We start from the raw sequence: 20,071 nt of genomic DNA on the forward strand, positions 1-20,071 counted from the left end.
GCATTGCCTGAGAATTTTTTTTTTAACCAGACACAGGCATGTGATGTAGTGAACATTGCTTGGGAAATGGGGTGGGAGAGATGTTCAGGGTAATTACAGTTAGTGTAATAAAGGAGGTTAAGATACTCTGAGCAAGGGCTCCCAGGGAAAGAGGAAGCTCCTGAACCCTTCCTAGAATGCCTGTTTAGGTGTTGCCCTAGGCTGGAAAAATTTCCATGTACTGGCCCCATTCAGGGCAGAGTTACAGATCAGTTGCCTTGGGTTTTACCGCAAATGTAAATCAGAGAACCCACCATACAGAGTCATCTGCAAGTTCCCCATTAACTACTCTCTTTACTCCAATTGCACACAAGCCAGCGTGAATGGCTGCCACCCAGACAGCCATCTTGGCATGAAGAGAGAAAGAAAGAGATGTTAGGGTTTTTTTTTGTTGTTGGTGGTGTGTTTATCTGGGTTGACTTTGGGATGAAAAGCATAGGGCTAAGCTTGTCTTACCTCTTGTTTTGAATGTGGTAGCTCTTCGGATATTTTGTTATTTTAAAAATCTTTTTGAGGGGGTGATAGCATTTTTAGTCGTGTGTTTCAGAAACCTAATGCTAGTGCTAGTGTTTAAGTTAAAAAAGGCATAAAGGAATATTACATGTCATGCTACAAGTAAGTCAGCCAATGAGCAGCCGACAATAAAAAGGAAATGAGAGTGGGTCTCCATGCCAGTTTGGATATTTATATGGACTTTGGAGTCATCGCGTGTCTCCAACCCACCCACACAACACCATTAAAAAAAATACAGTGTGTGCATCAAATGCAGCCTGAATTTCCATGAAGGCATTCCAAAAGAAACTGCTCAAGTTTTCCCTGAATTTTCCTGTGTAGGTGGAAAAAAATAGCTGTTCGGGTTTCAGCCCCACTCGGGCATACTGGCTTCTTACCTGTTTCAAAATGTGCTTGCATATTACTAATGTTCATCTTTAATGAAAATGTTTCATAAAAAAAGGGCCACAGGCTGGTATACTTTATAGTAAATAGCAGGAAAAGGATAGTAAAAGTACTTGAAGAGCGATTTCTCTCTCTCTTTCCTTTTATCCCCTGAATGTTCAGTGTCCATCTCAGGAATAATCTTCAGAAATTTTGCTACGTGGCGGAATTCCAGGAAACAGTTCTTTAATTAACAAACTCCATGCAAGTTCAAACTAAAATCTGAATCTGTTCCAGTGCCTGCGTACCTTTTCTCACCTGATGTATTGATAGACTGTATAACCTGAAGGAAGTGGTGGTCTAGGACAAATGGTCTGTCTTCTATTCATTGCAATGCCTGTTCTGTGCCATTGTTTTGCCACCCAAATGTGACAGAACACACTGAAGGTGTGAAGTCTCCCATAAACTGCAGGAGGATGGGTGAACCGCAAAGAGGTTTGCTGTTAGGGCTTCGATATCCATTTTTCCTTTGTCTCTGTGGGCAGTATGGGATGAACTGGAATCCAGGTGTCTTACATCATATTAAAATTTAGAAAATGTTTTAGGTGCGTTTGTGGGTTATTTTCCATAGGCAGAAACCTGGATTGTAAAGCCTGAGGGAGAAATCAGCCTCAGCTGATCTGGACCAGAAAGTGAAAACATACAGCCCTCTCCCTCCACCAGAACCTTCATTCTGGTAAGAGATGTCCGGGCATCCCTCTTTGAGATGGGAAGAAATGTTGCCAAGTTATCCTTTGAAAAAATGGGTAAATGTTAAACTGGATAAATGTATTTTTTTTGTACCACTTGACAATTCTGAGTTTTATTAAATATCTGGAGGCAAGAATCCCTGAAAGCTCCAGCTATTGGGAAGCATGAAGGCTTTGGCCAAATGAAATAGCCTGCAATTGCAGGCTTCATCTCCCTCTTTTTCTCTCTATTCCTCTTTGCTCAACCCTTACTCTTCTGAAGGAGGAGTCCTCTGGCTAGACATTGTTGGCTTCTGCCAGGCACTATTTGGGATGCCTCCCAGAAGCCCTCAGACCTCAGGGGATAGAAGCAGCTCCCCATCCCGAAACAGGTTTTACCACATGCCTTTCAGTCTCCCTCTTGTTTGAGAAATGTAACCTGGGGGACTTTCCCCTCTTTTGATCAGACACTTGATCAAGTACACTGAGATCTACAACAGGAAATGATTCCAATCCCTCCCACAGATTCATTTAGGAAAAGGGAGTTGAAGTAACTGGGAATCAGAGTGCAAACATCACTGCTTCCCTCTTTAAGAGATTTGGACATCTGTGTTGACAGAAAAAGGTCATTTTAGGCTTGAGGGGTTTCACATTGTTCCTTTAAGTTAGACCTTCAATATAAACTATTTTCAACACTTGCCATGAAGAACAAATGACCTTTAGTTACTTGCCCAGAAGACAAATGATACATTAACACAATAAATATAGTTTGCTGGGATCTCACTCCATCCTGGCTCTAACTTTCTATAAGAATATTTAAAAACTATAGAAGCTTAGAAATTCTTATGGATTAAAATTAATTTGTGATACTTTCTGAATTTTGTGTAGATTTTATAATAATGCCATTTAATGGCAATCACCTAAGATCCCTTGTATGGTTCAGAACACATTCTGGACTTGATTATTTAGACTGGATGACTTAACAGGGATCTGAGTAGGAGGGTATTGGGGTTACAGGAGGATTTTAAGGTATTTGACAATTTTTACTTCTGGCAAAATAAAACATTTAAAATTGAACAACTTCCAAATTAAATGCAAAATTTTCCAGTCAGATCTAACTGCGGGTTTAATGATATGGTAGGTCTTTTTACAACACATTGATCAGACATACATTGTGTCTGGGAACTTGGCAACCTCTTGTAACAAATAGTAGGATGCACCCTATAGTATAAGAGGCTGAGGACTTTTTTAACTTTAAGTAAAGTGACCATTTTAAGGTCATTCAATTATCTGCAATTTCCCTGCCCCTTAAGTTCATGCCTTTGACAATATGCCAGACTAAAAACTAAGTATTTTAATTTTACTCCAGGGAAATAGTCTTATTTAGTTTTCCTCTACTGTGTTTTAATTGGGAGATATAGGTGTTCCTTGATACAGCTATGGGTGAAAGATTAGAGACAAACTCCTGTTATCTTTTATGGCTCTGGCTGTGGAATGTACTGAATCCTTAATGTTGTCCTGACTCTACGCTCTGCTGAAATTTTCCTCTTGTTAAAAAAAAGGACAGTGGCAACAGTGGTCCTTCTTACCTGCAGTTTTGCTTTCTCTGGGTTCAGTTCCCTGTGGTCTCCTGCCGTCCAGATGCAGATGATCCTCCTTCTGAATAGTAGAGTAACACTAGGTCACAGTGCCTGCGTCATCCACCTCACTTCATCTCCTCACATAAGCACTTTATCATCTCACATCATCACAAGAAGAAGGGTGAATACAGTAAAGACAGGTATTTTGAGAGAGAGATACCACATTCACATAACTTTTATTACAATATATTATGATTGTTCTATTTTATTATTAGTTACTGTGGTTAATCTCTTATTGTGCCTAATTTATAAATTAAACTTTGTCATAGGTATGTATGTAGAAGAAAAAATATAGTATATATAGGGTTTGGTACTATTTGCAGTTTCAGGCACTAATGGGGGGCTTTTGGAACATATAACCAGTGGATAAGGGGGTACTACTGTTCTATGAACCTGAGGGACAGAGAAATTTTTTATCTCCTGGCCGTTGCTTCTATAGCAAACAGACGTGAGAAGCTGTGATAATGACAACCTATTTGAATGGTACTAAATATACTGTCTTTCCTTGGGAGAAATATCTAAAAGGAGAAGGTCTGTAATTATAGAGGGAATTTTTGTTGCTCTGGAGTAACCTCCTGTTTTAAACAGAGCATTAAGGAGGATTGCATTATTTTTAAATGAAGAAGTAGACTATGGAAAGTATTCAAAGAAATATTAAGGAAACATTTTGGCTTTTTCTTGCAAATCCAGCCTCCTCATTTACCTGTTTTATGTCCCCTTTAATGAATATTCATAAAATAGTCTGTATTGTCCGGGCTCCTCCTACATAAAGTCTCTTTATATTATGAACATTTTGATTTTTGTGAAAGAAACACTGATGTTATTTAGAAAATTCAGGTCAGAGTTTTAGAGTTAAAATGTTATAAACATACATATAAAAAATGTAAAGATCTATAGCATTATAAAGAAACTTTTCCCCCCAATTTTTTAAATTTAATTGTTTTTCAGATAAATGGAGCAAGACGTAAATCTTCCTTTGGTTCTAATTCTAGATTTTTTGGAAATCTACAGTGTTTTCAAGGAACAATTCATGGACATCTTACTCCTAGGGCATATGGAGTTAGGCTGGTAAATAAGTATGGTTCAGTTTTTTTGGTCAATTTCTGATTTTAGCAAATGCCTGTGGCATAGAAGTTCGTTTAGTGTTCTTTTCTATGCGGCATACAAGCAACCAGTTTTCATTTATTTTCTTTAGAGTCCAAGGCATTCTGTAAGATATATTATGTTCCTTTTGTTAATTAGGAAAAAAAACTTAGACATGGTTAATGAAGGGAATACATTAGATGTAATGTATTTAGGTATCAGCAAGGCATTTGTTCAGGGTATTGAATACTGTGGCATTAGAGCCAAGGAATGCTGATTACATGGATCCTTGTAATACTGAAAACTTCCTCTGTCTTGCCAGAGGGCTGTGTCCCTGATCATGGCATATGATTCACTCTCTCAATGAGCACCTTGCTGGTAGAATGATCAGATGTGAAGAGCCTTCCAACTGGAATAAATTAACAACATGTTGGTGACAGGGTTCAAATTCATCTCAGCAAGATGGAATAGGTCATTGCTATAGGATCAATATAAAGTCTGCACACAAGGAGATAATAAAGAAGGAATTCCCTTGTATTGGAAGGGAAAGGGTTTAATAGCTTTAGGGGACCCAGTATGGGGTTAACATTGTTGATTGTTAAGACCAGGCTGCCCCTCAAACTAGTGCAGTCTTGAGTTGCAGTAACATAAACTGAGCCTCTGTTCAAGAGCAGTAATACTGATATGGAACTAAATTACCCTGTATCCTTCCAGGATTCTTATTTTTAACTAATTATAAGTTACACCTTAAAAGGATTACAGGAGACAGAAATCAGAATGTTGAGGGAACTTGAGAAAGAGAGGTTCCAGGGGCCAAGGTTCCAGGGGCCAAGGTGTCTCCCAAATGCAAAAAACCTTTAGATACAAATGTACTTAGATTTCTTTCATGTTCTGCCATTATAGGGAGACAGGTGTGGATTTAGTCGAAGGAAGAGCCTTTTATTATAACTGTTTTGGATTGGAGTGGGCTTTCATGAGAGAGAGTGTAGTGCTTGGACATGTTCCACAGAGGTTGATTTAATTATTTGTTAGGCTGTTAGAGAAGAAACTCATACATCTGGTAATGCTTGGACCAGGTCACTTCTGAGTCTTTTTAGGTTCTGAGATTCTTGAGTCATGAGATGATTGATTGAAAGGGATATGGTTTGACAGTTAATCTTTCTATTATATATGTTGCATCCCAAAATAAGTAGAAAAATAGAAGAGGCCTTTTGGGGAAAAAATATTACCAGGAGGGTAATAGTACATAGTAGATAAGTATAAAATGTGGTGCATTATGTACCGAAGTATTATAATAGCTGTTTGAAAGGCACAGGGTTCTGACAGGTAGAGAAGGGAAGACAAGCATTTCAGGGTGGAGGATAGGAATGATAAAACACATTGAATAAAATTGTACAAAGATGCCTTAGTGTGGGAAAGTATATAATAGTAATAGTTACCAATTACTGACACTTCTTCTATGTCGGATATTTTTCAATAGGTGTTGTTAGGTACATTTCTCTAGTCATCACAACAAATGGAAAGCATAGTTGTTACACACATTTAAAGATGAAAAAACCAAGTACAGAATGGGTACACAGCCCGTCAATGGCAGAGACGTGGTGAAGTGTTTTTGGTCTTAGTCTGTTCTCTTCCCACTACAACACTAAAAAGTTGCTAACAATTTGTTTGGACTTTTCTGTGCTTTTAATTGCCAATCCTGAACTACTCATATCCTAAGAGGAACTGCTGGTAAAGTTATTTTTTAATAGTCTCCGAAATTGGAGTTTTGATTATGAGGGCTAGAAGAATCTTGGAATTGTTCATACAATTTGAAGCCAAGAAGCCCCCAAATGTTATTTTAATTATCTGGCCTATGTTCTCATGATTATTTATTGAGATTTTCTATTCACATTTTGCAGTCTTCATTCTGCTGTGATACTGTGATATATTATTGGTGTTCTGTTGAATAACTTGTGCTTATGTATTTCTACGATTTCACTGGAGCCCAACTCCATTTTTCTATACAGGCCACTTCCCTAATACCTAAATGCTCTTATTCTCGTTGCCATCTGTCTGAATCTTGTAAGTACTCCTTTACATTCCAGTTCTGAAATGTGCTTTAAATCTTTCTATCCCTCACAATTTCTCATCCCTCTGAACAAAAGTATTTTGTCCCATATGTTTATAAAATTATCTCCAGTAAAGGTCCTTAAATTATTTCATTTAATCATTTTTATGTTTTTTTCCCCTCCACCTTTAGATATAAATTTTTTTTGGATTCAATCTTATTACAAAGCAGTGCATTGAGGAGAATGCAAGCTAATTATGGCTATAATCATTTGGTGGGTTGAATGCTGTGTATCTGGGAGAAGAGGTCCTAAATGTTCACTGGAAACTGATTCCAGAAATAGTTTTGACACAGTGATTTTTTAAAGGAAAACAAAGACACACACACACACACACACACACACACACACAACTCCTCTGTAAGTCTAAAGGTCTGACTGTGCTCTCAGCTCTCATTGATTCTTTTCTGGAAGCAGCAAATGCAGTCTTCTTAATATGGTTTAAACCATTGTCAGCTAGTAAAAGGCAGGGTGATTCAAGATGATTTCAAGTAAGGCATCTTATTTCTGTAATTAATTTTTACTTCAAGAAAGCATAGTCCTTGCCCTCAAGAAGTTTGTAATCCTTTAAATCACAATTAAGAAGAGGGGGCATCTTTAATCAAATGCTACCTTCCTACTAAACTAAATGGAGATAATCAGAGACAAGGAGCAAGAATGATTAATGAGTTGAAGGGATTGATTTATGAGAAAAGATTAGAAGAACTAAATATGTATTCCTTAGCTAAATGAGTACTATGGTGGGAGACATGATAAATAGCCAAATTTACTCCTTTGTAAGGCTTTTGAGACAAAAGACTCTCCATACAGCAAGATGATGTTTATCAATACTATAAACTTTGAACATTTCTTGCAGGTTGTTTAAGTCCACAGCATATACAAGCTTGGAATGTAATGGACAATACAAATATAATTAATCTGCCTTCGTGACATATATCTGATTCTGCACACTTTTCTTATGTGGTGAATAATTTTCTTTTTTTAATTTCGCAAAAGTATTTTGAGGACTTCATGTGTTGTTTGTAGGCAGAACAGATGAAGAAAATGAAAAAGATTGATAGTAAAAATTAGTTTTGTGTGTGGGGTTTAAAATGTGAAAAATGCTTAAAAACCAGTTGATAGCCCATGTAGGCTCATTGTGTCCAAATGATTATTGCTTGTACATAATGTGGGTGTTGATCCCATAAACCCATCACTGTTAGAGTAAAATGACGTATGTGGGCAGGTGTCTGTTAAAAGAGGCTTAAAGACTCTGTAGATGATCATTCATGCATCCTAAAAACAAGGATGTTCTTCTACTCTTGCAAGCTGGAATGATGGTGAAATACATAAGTACTCTTTGTTTTTCAGTTTTGATTAAGAAGACTGTCCCCATGATTAGCATCTCTTCTGAAAGGAAAACTTACGATGCATTTAAATAACTGAACTAAAGTGACAAAGAAAGGGGATACCCAAAACAAGATTTGGTTTCTGTGGTGAGTGATTCAGAAAAGCCCATAAAAACTTTCACTGAAAGAGAAAATTGCTATAGAACTAAGTTAATTCACCTGGTGTTTCACTGTCCAGAAATGTTTTACATATTGTTATTCTCTTTTGTTTTTGTTTTGGATAAAAGAAAAGAAATTATCTTCAACACACAGTTTTATATTTGAAGATTAGAAAAGCCTGGTGCTTTTTTAAAGGAAAATTGAGGAACCTATTTAAAATGTCTCTTAGTTACCAGCTGAGGAAATAAGTACCATTGTAACTGAATTTGAGTTGTCTTAAACATTGTCTCAACTATGTGTTTTTACTGTGGTTCTCTGTATTTTCACTCTAGCTGCTACACTGGTGTGCTGATGGTGGGGATATGTATTTATTTATATGTGTATGTGTAGGTATATTTATTTATACACATCACATTAAGTAACAAAAGCATCCAAAATCGATTTTCCATTAAAGAACCAATACCAACATAAAGTATCCTGTATCAATGAGAAAATTTAGAGTAACTTTTTATTCATAACACTTACTGTAAATTTCCAAGTGTGCATGCATACTGTGTCAGTAATCCACATTTTCAAGGTTTCCTTTGCTGTATGTGATCTTTTAAAAACACAGTCTATTTAAATGTCAAAGTTGTATCATAAAATAGAATGGCAATAATGAAAAATTATTCTGAAATACAAATTTTCTAGAATGAAGAACTTGGAGTGTTGTGTCTGCTTTTTGGACATACTTGGTTCATAAATACACTATTTGTAGAAGGATTGGACAGAGTGAAATTGAATTTCAATGAAAAAGGATGAAGATTTCTGTTTCTTAGGAGCTCTAACATTCTACACTAATCAAGGATAACTCACATCTTCACTCTGGTGTATATCGATATGTATAATAGTAATAGTAGTGGGGAGAATGTCATTTCTGGTAATACTTCATGTCAGCATTTCAAAGACTGAAAAATCTATGAGTAAAATTGTTCTTAATATGTTATTATTGCCAAATGAAAGCTGTCCTGATATCCCCATTCTCTCCTCTGGGGAATTATACTTATCTTTCATTCTGTGTCAGGAGAAACTGTCATTTAAGGGCAATTTCTGCTCTTACGCTGGCATATTTCTTTTGTTTATGTTCTTCCTTTTCCCATATGGGAATCTCTCTGAGTGCGAGTGTACAGTTTATTGATGCATGAATGGCAGCCCAAGCTATTCCTGTTGTCTTAGGAGTGGTTGCTATTGAGAGTTGCTGCATAGGATGGATACTGAGGGAAATGGAAATTTTCTTCTAATGTCTGAAATTAAAGATGGTTCTTCTGCTCACATTTTGTTTTCTACTTAAAAGCCTCTCAACCTGTAAGGTGTTTGATGGTTATATTATATCAAGTATTATGATTCTGCATAGTCAAGAGTTCTTCCAGATGACGTTGGACAGATTTACCAAATGATATTTTAATTTAAAAATATAAAAGGTTCCATAACTAGCAGATAATCCAGGCTGCCTAGATCCTTGAGGGTAGATGGAAGCCCGGTGCTGAGAAGGCAGTATGGCACCTGGTTCACCATGTAGACGTTAGGGTCATTCCGTCTCAGTCTGGATTCTTCCTCTGCATCCTTGCTAACTTTGGGGACTTTGGCAAGTTAGTCAGTTAGCCGTGTCTTTGTACTTCAGTTATCCTCTTCTAAAAATAGGAATTATGTAGCTCTCAGAATTAAATGAGTTAAAGCTAGCCAAGTTACAATTCTGCCTAGGGTAGGTATCCAATAAACATTAGTTATGATGATTTTTTTAAGTGAATTCTCCAACAAGCAGCACAGGCCTATTTATTTCATATTAGGTAACCACATAATAAGTAAACATATGTGAAACTGAATAAATACCTGGATATCTCTTTAATATTTCCCAATGTAAAATTTTATAGAACTTTTTTCATTTAATGTGTCTTGTTTGAAATCATAATATGTACAAGTGTTGTCTTAAGCACTTCAGAGTTGGAGATACATTGCACATGCTGTTTAAGAAGTGTGTGGTCTTAGGTAAGTTCTTTACCTTCTCCTTAGCTCATTTCCTCAACTGTAAAAAGGTTGGATAACTGAGACCCTGAACAGATGACCCTTGAGCAACACAGGGCTTAGGAGCACCCCACCGCCGCACAGTCAAAAATCCCTGTGGAGTTTGACTGACTCCCTAAAAACTCAACAGCTAATAGCCCACTGTTGACCAGAAGCCTTACCAATAACATAAATAGCCAATAAACACATATTTTATATGTTACATGTATGACTTACTGCATTCTTACAATAAAGTAAGCTAGAGAGGAAAGAAAATGTTTTTTCAAACTGTTGCAATTACATGTATGACTTACTGCATTCTTACAATAAAGTAAGCTAGAGAGGAAAGAAAATGTTTTTTCAAACTGTTGCAATTACATGTATGACTTACTGCATTCTTACAATAAAGTAAGCTAGAGAGGAAAGAAAATGTTTTTTCAAACTGTTGCAATTACATGTATGACTTACTGCATTCTTACAATAAAGTAAGCTAGAGAGGAAAGAAAATGTTTTTTCAAACTGTTGCAAATCTTCAAGATATTTTCCAATATATTTATTGAAAAAAATCTGCATATTAGTGGAGCAGCACCATAGAAAAATCTGTTGTTCAAGGGTCAACTCTATATAGGTATATGCAGTTGCTTAGCTAGTGCCTAGTCATAGTAAACACTTAATAGATGTTAACCTATTTTCTAGTATGGGGGGTAAAACATGTACAAAATAGGTATGCAGGGTAGAAGATGACATGTACCATAAAATTAAAGTGTACATAACAGGGCAACAGGTGGGGGAGATGGAGAGGAGTTGTCAAGGAAAGTTAGGAGTTGGCATTTGAATTGTATATTGAAGAACGCATGGCATTTAGACATCCCTTGTACAGAAAAGTGGCACTTTAGGTAGAGGGAACAACACAAATGAAGATTCAAAGTTAAGAAATCACATGCTCAATGGGAACAGTAAGAAGTCAGAAGTTCTCCTTGGTTAGATCCATTCCCACCATCCAAAGAGAAAATAGTGAGACATAGAGCTGGAAAGGGAGATTGGAACCAGTCAGCAGAAGTTCTTGAATAAGTTGCTGGTTATTTGTCAGGCATTTGAAAGATTTTTTAGATTCCTGAGTAGGGGAATGACACATTGGAACTTTCCTGAAAGTTTTGTTTTGCATTTACAAGTAGGAGGGAATGGAGATGGAGATATTGGAAACAAAGGGACTTAGAAATGAAAGTGAAATGGAGGAGTTGGGGAATGGTTCAAGCAAGAGACAGTGAAGTCCTGAGCTAGTGTAAGTTACTCTGCAGTGGGAGGAACAGATGGAAAAAGAGATTTTGGTGGAAGAATTGTCAAGGCTCGGCAATGGGGCAGAGGAGAAAACAGGAGGGTGGACAATAAAGCTCAATATTTCTAGTTTCAGGCAACTAGGAAGATGACATCATTAAAAGAAACAGGGCATCCAGGACCTGGAGCAGGCTGAACAGGAAGCGGAATGGCAGTGGGGTCCGTTTGGAATTTATTGAGCTCGAGACGTTGGCCTCCATCCTGGTTTTCCAGGGGGAGAGGTCTTCATTTAAGCAGGTGGGAAAGGAAACAGTTCTTTTTAAACTGTGAAATCTGTGGAGGGAAGGTGAATATGGCAGTGTTCTGATAAAGCTGTGGAATTACAGTTATAGGAGAGTGCCTTTGTTTCTTTTTTTACTTTCAAGAAAATAATACAATGAGAAAAGTACAAACAGAAAGATGTAGATGTGTTCTTCAGTGATCTTAATGAATCAATGGAAATCTGATCCTTTAGGTACTTGGGATTTTAATATCAAGTGCAATAAGCAGTGTTTAAATAGTGGTAGTATCTTCTGATGTCAGGTGAAGAAAGAAAATTTAAGATTAATTCTAACACCTCAGTAGCAATTTGAGAAGCTCTTTCAGTATATACCAAAAACATTGTTTGGAGTGTGATTCTGGGTTCTATAGGTGTCGGACAAGTTTACTTTTAATGCTTAATTATATTTACTTAGAGGCTTTTGTGTTTCTTTTTGGAAATTTTTGCTATTTTTTTGACCTCACTAATCAATTTGATAAGTTAGTAAAAAATACTATTCTTAAGCAGGTTATTAACTGGTGGCTTCCAACTAGAGGTAACTGTTTAGCTATTTTTTTATTTAATAGGCTTCATGTGCAAGACAAACTATGCTGATTCATTAAAATCTAGTGTACATCCATTTACATGATTAATACTTGTATCTAAATATAAATAAGTTCGGATGCAAAGAAGTTTTGACACAAATAATAATAAATGATAAATAAATATTTACAGCTAAACAGTGTTTACTAAGCTCTTTGATTTACCACTGTATTTGATGCCAAGTGTGACAATAGTGTTTATTATTCCAAAGAGAACCTGAAACCCACTAAGGAATTTCTATTTGTTTAAAAGTAGTTCTTTATTAAACTGACTGTCATTCACATACAGTGGTGAAGAATTTATCTTTTCTATATGTGTCCCTCATACCCAGGTCATTTAATGTTTCAAAAAACTGCCCAGCTGTGGTCACTGTCAATATTCTGGAGGTGAAATTGTGATTGTATGTGGGTTGTAAAATTGTTTACTAAATCTTATGTGTAGCAATATATAAACATTTTTAAATCTCCATCCTAGAAATTGAGTATGAGTATACAAATAGAAATGATATTGGGAGGCTATAAGCCCATTAATTTTGAAATGTTTTTCCTTATTTTTGAAATGCGTCATGACTTTTTTTCAGATTGGAAGTCTCATTCTTACCAGTCACTGAATCAAAGATTAGATCTTCAGTATCATTTTATTCAATTCCTATGGCAAAGATTTATTTTTGCAGTGAACTCTGTGAGCCTCACTGTGTTCAGGACTGAACAAAGATGAATAAAACACTGCCCTTTCCCTCGAGGAACTCCCAGTCTACTGGGGGGAGGACAGCACACAGGGATGCATGTGGCGCAACCGAGATGACTTAGAAGGGGAGGCAGAGAGTCCTGGGAGTCCAGGCTGGAGGCAGAGTCTCAGCCTCTTCCCGTTACCCAGCTTCCTACTGAACAACTGCCACAATGGTGGGCTCACTGCATTGTAGGTCAGCCATTTCTGCTGTCGGTTAGTTTACCTTGTTAAAGGGCCCTTTTGCTTTCATGGTTGACCAAAAACTGGTCACCTTAGAACGTCTCTTTATGGGTCCTAGTTGAATTCTCCAGGGCAGGCCCGCCCTCTACACCAGTGCTCTCTCTGTAAACTAGCTGTGATTTGGACAAGCTTTTCCTCTTTTTTAAATTTCTAATCTGTCATGGGCCAGTGCTGTTAGACAACACAATAAGAGTGGATACACAAAGTGGAAAGAAGAAAACCAAAGACACACGGAATCTAAGTCCTGATTTTTCATTGCTAGACTCAACAGACATAAATGGGACTCTTCCAGATTGTCATAAACATTTCTGCATCTTACTCTTAGATGCTATACCCTCTCCTTGTAAACCAGTAACAGATTGTGGAGGGACAGAGGCCCTGAGAGCATACACAGGCTGGCACTGCTCAGTGTATTGAGGCTGTCTTTCCAAGGAGTTGATGGTAAAATTTGCTCTTCTGCATCTGATTAAGGTTTAGAATTAGCCTGTCAACATCCTCTAATAAAATTCATTCTTCTGTCCTTTATGAAATATAGTCTGTCTCTTGCCAGATACTCATTGTTCCAGTACACTGACAATACACAGAAAACAAGGAGAGGTGACAGCACACAAAGTGTCTCTCACTTTTCTGCATGTCACACTCATCACTATCACCTTCAGCTCAGTTCACAGACATTCTGGTGCACTTACTTTTTACAAGATATTACGCTATGTGCTGGGGATGCAAAATAGCACATGATTCCTGCCCTCAAAGTGCTTCTACTCCAATGGGAGAGACTCTAAGTGCTGTTTTTACAAGTATACTTAATATTCTAATTTTGATATACACAGACAAATGATATAAATATTAACTTCATTGTTTCTTAAATTTTTATTCCTCATTTCAAATGAGTTGTAGAATTTTTTTAAAAAAGGGTAGATATAAGGAAAAGCACATGGTAATATAAATTAGTCCCTATGGAATTCTTTATGATTTCCATAATAAGTTATTAAAAGTCATTTAAAATGATGATACAATTTTCTAAATTTTTCTTATAGACCAGATTTTCCCCATGATAGACATCAAGGCTTAAAATGACATTACACTGGGTGTGTCATTCCAGATGGTGGAGTTTTTCAAACATGATTTTAAGGCACCAAATATAGGCAACCAATTTTCTTGGTTTGTAAGCCAATTTATTTTTGTTAGATAAAGCATTCTAGAAGGGTTCTGTTTAAGAAGCCTTGTTAAACCAAGCATCTGTCTAAGCCCAAATTAAATATATTTACATAGCATTATTTACATAACAAAATGTGTATAAAACCTCACTGTTTTATTCCGCATTTTAAAATGATCTTTCAACTTTGATAACTTCATTTCTCTGATTTCTACTTGTTGTCTTTCAGTCTTGGGTTCTTAAGATGACAGTAATTTATAGCATCCTTTATACAAATAAAATGTATTTATGTAAATGTACCTTTACAAGTTTAATATGCTATGAAATGGTCAACTTTTATTGGGCAAATTTTTGATTAATTAGGTGTTTATCACATATTGAACGATTTTGTTTTCCTGAGCAGTGCTTGCTTCTCATCTTTTGTGTATCCACAAATAGCAGTCAGCTTGATAAATTAACTTTAAAATCATCTAACTCCTTGTCAGGTCCTAAGTCTCTCTCTGAATCTCGGATACAGTATTAGAAAATGCATTCAGATATTTGATAAGCATCAGGCTACTCTTGCAGACTCCTTACAACTGTGGACCAACTCTAATTATTTGTGGAAGTCTCAGTCTTATACCTGTACTCAGACTCAAAGATGAAGATCATTTGGATCCATGCAAGAACAGTTGGACTATATATTTTCTTATTTGATCTGGAGAAGAAAACCTTAAAAAAAAAGCTCCCCAGGTTTTGACACCTGAAAACAACAGATTTAAATACTTAAATTTAAAGAATAAAGCTTCACAGATGTAGATGGGTGAAAATACCATAGTCACCTTAAATCCTGCTGCTGGCCATTGCCTGTTTTACTTTTAAAGGGTTTTGTGTTCAACCATGGAATGACAGAGCTGGTTCGTGCAGATGGGCATCAGCTCCAGTGAGCCAATTGTGTGCATCTCTTCTCAATTCTGTGTGTTCAGTGACTTCATGGAGAAGTGCTAGCTTGACATCAGCCTTCAGGGGGTATTGCCCTGTGAGATTTGCAAATGCTACAAGTCAGAACTCTTTTTTTTTTTCATCCTAGAGTGTAAATTCTTGAACATATGCTAGCACAGCATAGGTTTCAGCTTTAACCATATTACTAATGCAGAGAATAGTCTATGCTGATCACATATTAGCTGAATTTTGAAAGCAATCCCCCCAGAAACTTTGGAAAGGCCTCTCCCTATGCATAGGGAGATGGGATATAATGATTAATAGGAAGATGCATGCTTCTGAGTAGTCAATATTCTGTAACCAAAGGGGGAAAATTTTTTGCAGTGGTTAAAATCAGGTAATGATTTTTTCATTGTTATTTCATATACTTAAGAGTGTTAAGTGCCTATTATATTGGTTAAACACTAAAATAACTCCCTATAGGTGACAGAGGAGGCATTGTTTTTAAACTATGTTATTTTGTTTATGGCTTTGGTTATATATAAAACATATATAAAATGTTATATGTGATGTAACATATGTTCTGTATGTATATATTTTTGTTATATAGATATATATAAAAGTTTTAACTTTTAAGATCTTCTCTTTCTTATGTAAAAAAGGCAATTAGACTTGAATCTGTTTATTTTAAAGAAAATGGCTGTGATAAAATGTCTGTATATATAGAGAGTAATGCTTAATTAGTATAATGTTTCTCAGTTAAAATAAGGCTAGTTAATCTGCTAATGTTCTTATCGAAGGTTCTGGAAACTGAAGCCTTCTCGGAGTGTCTCCAGGAATTCTTTTTACAGACTGGAGAGATGAAAATTCAGCATGTACACAAACTCAACTGTTGGTGTATAAATCAGAATAGATTTCAAGTACAATCATCTTTATATTAATGGTCATTGGTGGGCTTTAGAAAACACGGGCCAATCACTGAGGGGTTCATTTGTTTGGACACAAAATTTAAGTAAAAATCTGGAACTTAGGGAACCAGGGCACAGTTTATCTGAGTATTTAGTTGCACCACGTCCCCTTCTGGCAGTGTGTGCTAGGTTGAAGGAAGCATTTGTCTGTAATCAAAGGTTCTTTCCTAACGAGGATTATCAGGACTGGTACTACTTTACACGAGATGAACTGAGATACAGGCCTTTGTGAGGGGAAAGGATGAAAGGATGGGTACCACAGGCCACGCCCCTCTCCATTCCCTTTAACCTTTCTGAGCTACGAATTCCCTTTGCTCCACTGGGCTGTCAGTCCAAAGAACAGCCCGACTTTCCTCTGGGTTCCTTTCACACACACTTTGCTTATCTGTCTGAGTGGCGTTTGTCTGATCTTTCCTTTTGCATGTTTTTACTTTTAAGATCTTCTCTTTCTTATGTAAAAAAGGCAATTAGACTCGTATCTGTTTATTTTAAACAAAATGGCTGTTAATTAGTGTGATCAAAAACCCTGCCATTGTAGAGCATGGGTTCCACTTTGTAGCTGCACTAAATTGACTGTGGTTTGGTGCCAGTTGACATGATAACAACTCAAAGTCTGGCTTTTTAAAAATTAATGAACAAACACATTTATGAGGCTTTGTTTTGTCTGGTTTAGATCTATAGGCTCTGAATGCATCAGAGTGCTTATTTTTTACTGACTAATGCTGTTGCTTATTAAAAGTGCATAAACTTACTGAAAAACTTTTTTTGATAACAATATAACTGATGGGAGGAATCTATACCATTTTCATTTATGATTTTATAAGCTGGAGTACAAAGTCTGCTTATTTATTCCATTAGAAACACCCATTAACATTTCTTTTTATTAAGGTGTGAACTTAACCAGAACTCTAGAAACATCTTATATTGTCAGCCCCCTGGGCACCCCCATCACCCCACATCTGCCATTTAAAAGAAACAAGCAGATTCTAATACAAACAACTTCAACAGCTTGGGTTGATATGAGATGAGTAGATCTCATACATCTTTAACACCCTTAGTACTTTACAATGATAATTATTATTCAGAATAATAATGACGAAAGTATTATAAGAGTCTCCTTTATAGAAATATCAGATTATGTTCATGATATACTACTTCTAAGGCAGAAAGTATATATACTAACAATATATACACAACAATATATATACTAACTTTTTTTATATGGAGGATTTAGACAAAAAAAATAATTTCTAATTAGGTAGTCAGCAATATTTCACCAAAGAAATATAATTGACCCAGCTCTTTTAACATTCTGGTTAACTCAAGCTTAAAATTTGTAATTTATTTTTCACACTAAAGAGAAAAGAAGAGGATGACAAGAATGTCCGGGAGCAAAAGACCCAGCTCTCTGAATGTTGCAAACTTTATGAATTATGTTAAAATAGGAGCACCTATCTTAACCTGACTTTGCTAGATGTCTGGGAAAACTGGATTTAAGACATATGCTCCCGATCATCTGTAAAAGAGCAATGAAACTTGAGTTTTGAGTGACTTCTTTGAAGAAAAAAATATGTTTATTTGCAAATGGTAATCGATCAAAACACTTCACTGAAGTTATTTAGAGTTGAAAATCTAACAATAATAGCTATCCTTTATTTGATGTTTACAATATTCTAGGCAGCATTCTGTGCTCAATTATTAATTAACCCTTGGATTCATGTATATATGATCATGTTTAATAGCTGCAGCCATGCCAGCCAGGCAGGCTTTCTGTATACTCGTTTTCAATTGTAGAAGCTGAGACCCCAAAAGGTTAAATACCTTGCTAAAGTTCACTCACCTGGTAAATGACAGAGGTGACATTTGAACTCAGCTCATTCTGACTGCAAATGCTCTCCACAGCACTGTTTCCTAATATCCGTCAATAATAGGTTCTTTTGAAAAAGCATGCTTTCCCATTTTGTGAAGAAATCATACCATCACCCTAGTTCTTTTTTGTTTAACTTTTCCAAACTAAAAAGAGAGAGTTCCCCCATTTCTAGCCCTGTCACTGGAATCCTTTAGCAAACTCCCTTATGAATGAAAAGCTGTTTCTATGGGATTGAAGTGTTTCAGTGACCTTCATTGCATATCTTGGAAGGTTTCTGCCTTCATCTGTCCTCACTGTTGACCATTCTTTCTTGGTATTTAGCCTCAATTTACTTCTCTTGATTATACTCATTACTCCCTGTTACCTCCCTTACTGTCGATGTGTCAGTAATGATCTATCTTTAGCCGACTGGCCTTTGTTTACAGTCCTTCCCACAAGATTGAGGTTGATGTTGTAATGATGCCTAGAGATGATATAATATAGATGTTGGTAATTGGGCGATCAAATTCAAAGTATGTTCTAAACCTAGAATTAATAGGAAAGTAATAAATGGCACTCAGTGTTGGTTTTCTACATCATCTGTACTTTGGTTTGCATTCAAAACCATCTGTACTTGATGCTTCATGCTTATCCACGTACAGTTACCTTGTAAGGCATATAATATTAGCAGGTAGTAGAGTAACAGTTTAAAAGTTTGTTATATGTATAGTATTTGATATCACACCAATCTTTTTTTAAAATTACTTGGCGCAAAATCAACATCTCATACAGGGTAACCTTTGATCTTATTTGCTTACTGCTTCCTGCCCTGAAGTCCTTGATTTCCATTTCCTTTTCAGTAGTAATGAGACAAATTATCAAACAAGCTCATTTGAGGAAACTCCAATTGTAATCAGTTAGCTTGATGGAGGAAAAGATTTTTGGTATGCAGCATTCATTCTCCCCTGCGGATATGCAGTAGAGTAATTTAAAGCTTAGTAGAGTGTATTGAGCACCCACAAAGTGAGCTTTACAAAGTAAAACCAGATTTCTTCATTCTGCAGAGAATAGATATCTATTCATAAGCTGCATGTGTCTGGGGATTTTTGTTTTGTATTGTTTTAACATTTTCATAATGTGTTAACCCGGGGCATGACAGAAAGTGGTTCTTTCTGTGTTTTTGTACGGAAGTTGAAACTCTAAAGGCATGAGTGCAATACAAAGTTTCACAAAGTTGTGAACCTAGAATGAGAGTGCACAGAAGGGGGTGAAACCCAACCCAGAAATAAAGAGCCGTAAGAAAAGGAGAAGCCAAGTGGAGAACCCTAGGAGTAAATTAGGAGCCACAGCAGATATAAAGGGAAGTAAGGGTAGAAGAGGAAATTTAAGGTGTAAACAGGCCAGGTATTGTGAAGCTCAGTAGAAAAATAATTTATCCTTATTGGAAACATCATTAGACTCCCTGAAAACCAAGGGAAATGTGAATATTTAAAGATAAAACAGTTAGTTATAAATGACAGACAACAGAATAGAGCAAAAACTCTAAGCATTGAGAGACTAGGCATATAAGGAGTAGTAAAAAAAAAAACAGTGGAAAAAGGAGAGGACACCTCGAGAACAAGTTTCTGGGGCTGTGTTTGATTAAACCCTTCTGACCTGAGGCCATGTAGGAAAGTTCTGGATTCTGTGAAGTCTAGGATAAGTCTTACCCATTTCTAATATTTGGAGCCAAGCCTGGGAAGTCAACCAACCCCAGTAGACAGGCACATCTATAAAAATTAACACAAACATACTACCATGTTCTAAGCACTGTTCTAAATTCACACTGTATATTAAATTAATTATTTAATTTCACAGTAACCTGATGAGGAAGGTATACCATGGTTATATCCTCATTTTACAGATGAAGAGCAGACACCAGAGAGATTAAAGAACTTGCCCACGTTTACAGCATCCAGCTTTGATTTCAAGCATCTTGCACACAGTCCTTGCGTTCCCTGCCCTGTCATAGCGCCTTTCAGAGGCCTGGCT

The 20,071-nt window shown here is 36.4% G+C and overlaps 1 protein-coding gene across 15 annotated transcripts in view; it reads left to right on the forward strand.

Annotated features, from left to right (window-relative positions):
• SOX5 (SRY-box transcription factor 5) overlaps positions 1-20,071 on the forward strand; it is a 938,132-nt gene that overhangs the window by 62,642 nt on the left and 855,419 nt on the right. For 2 of the 15 annotated variants that reach the window (XM_073222258.1, XM_073222269.1), the window contains exon 2: positions 1,547-1,651. The exons of the other annotated variants lie outside the window; for them this stretch is intronic. The gene's annotated coding sequence lies outside the window, so the exon portion shown is untranslated. The remainder of the gene's footprint in view (positions 1-1,546; positions 1,652-20,071) is intronic. 15 annotated transcript variants of the gene reach the window in all.

The sequence above is a fragment of the Manis javanica genome, chromosome 15 (genome assembly GCF_040802235.1).
Source record: "Manis javanica isolate MJ-LG chromosome 15, MJ_LKY, whole genome shotgun sequence".
Lineage (NCBI taxonomy): Eukaryota > Metazoa > Chordata > Mammalia > Pholidota > Manidae > Manis > Manis javanica.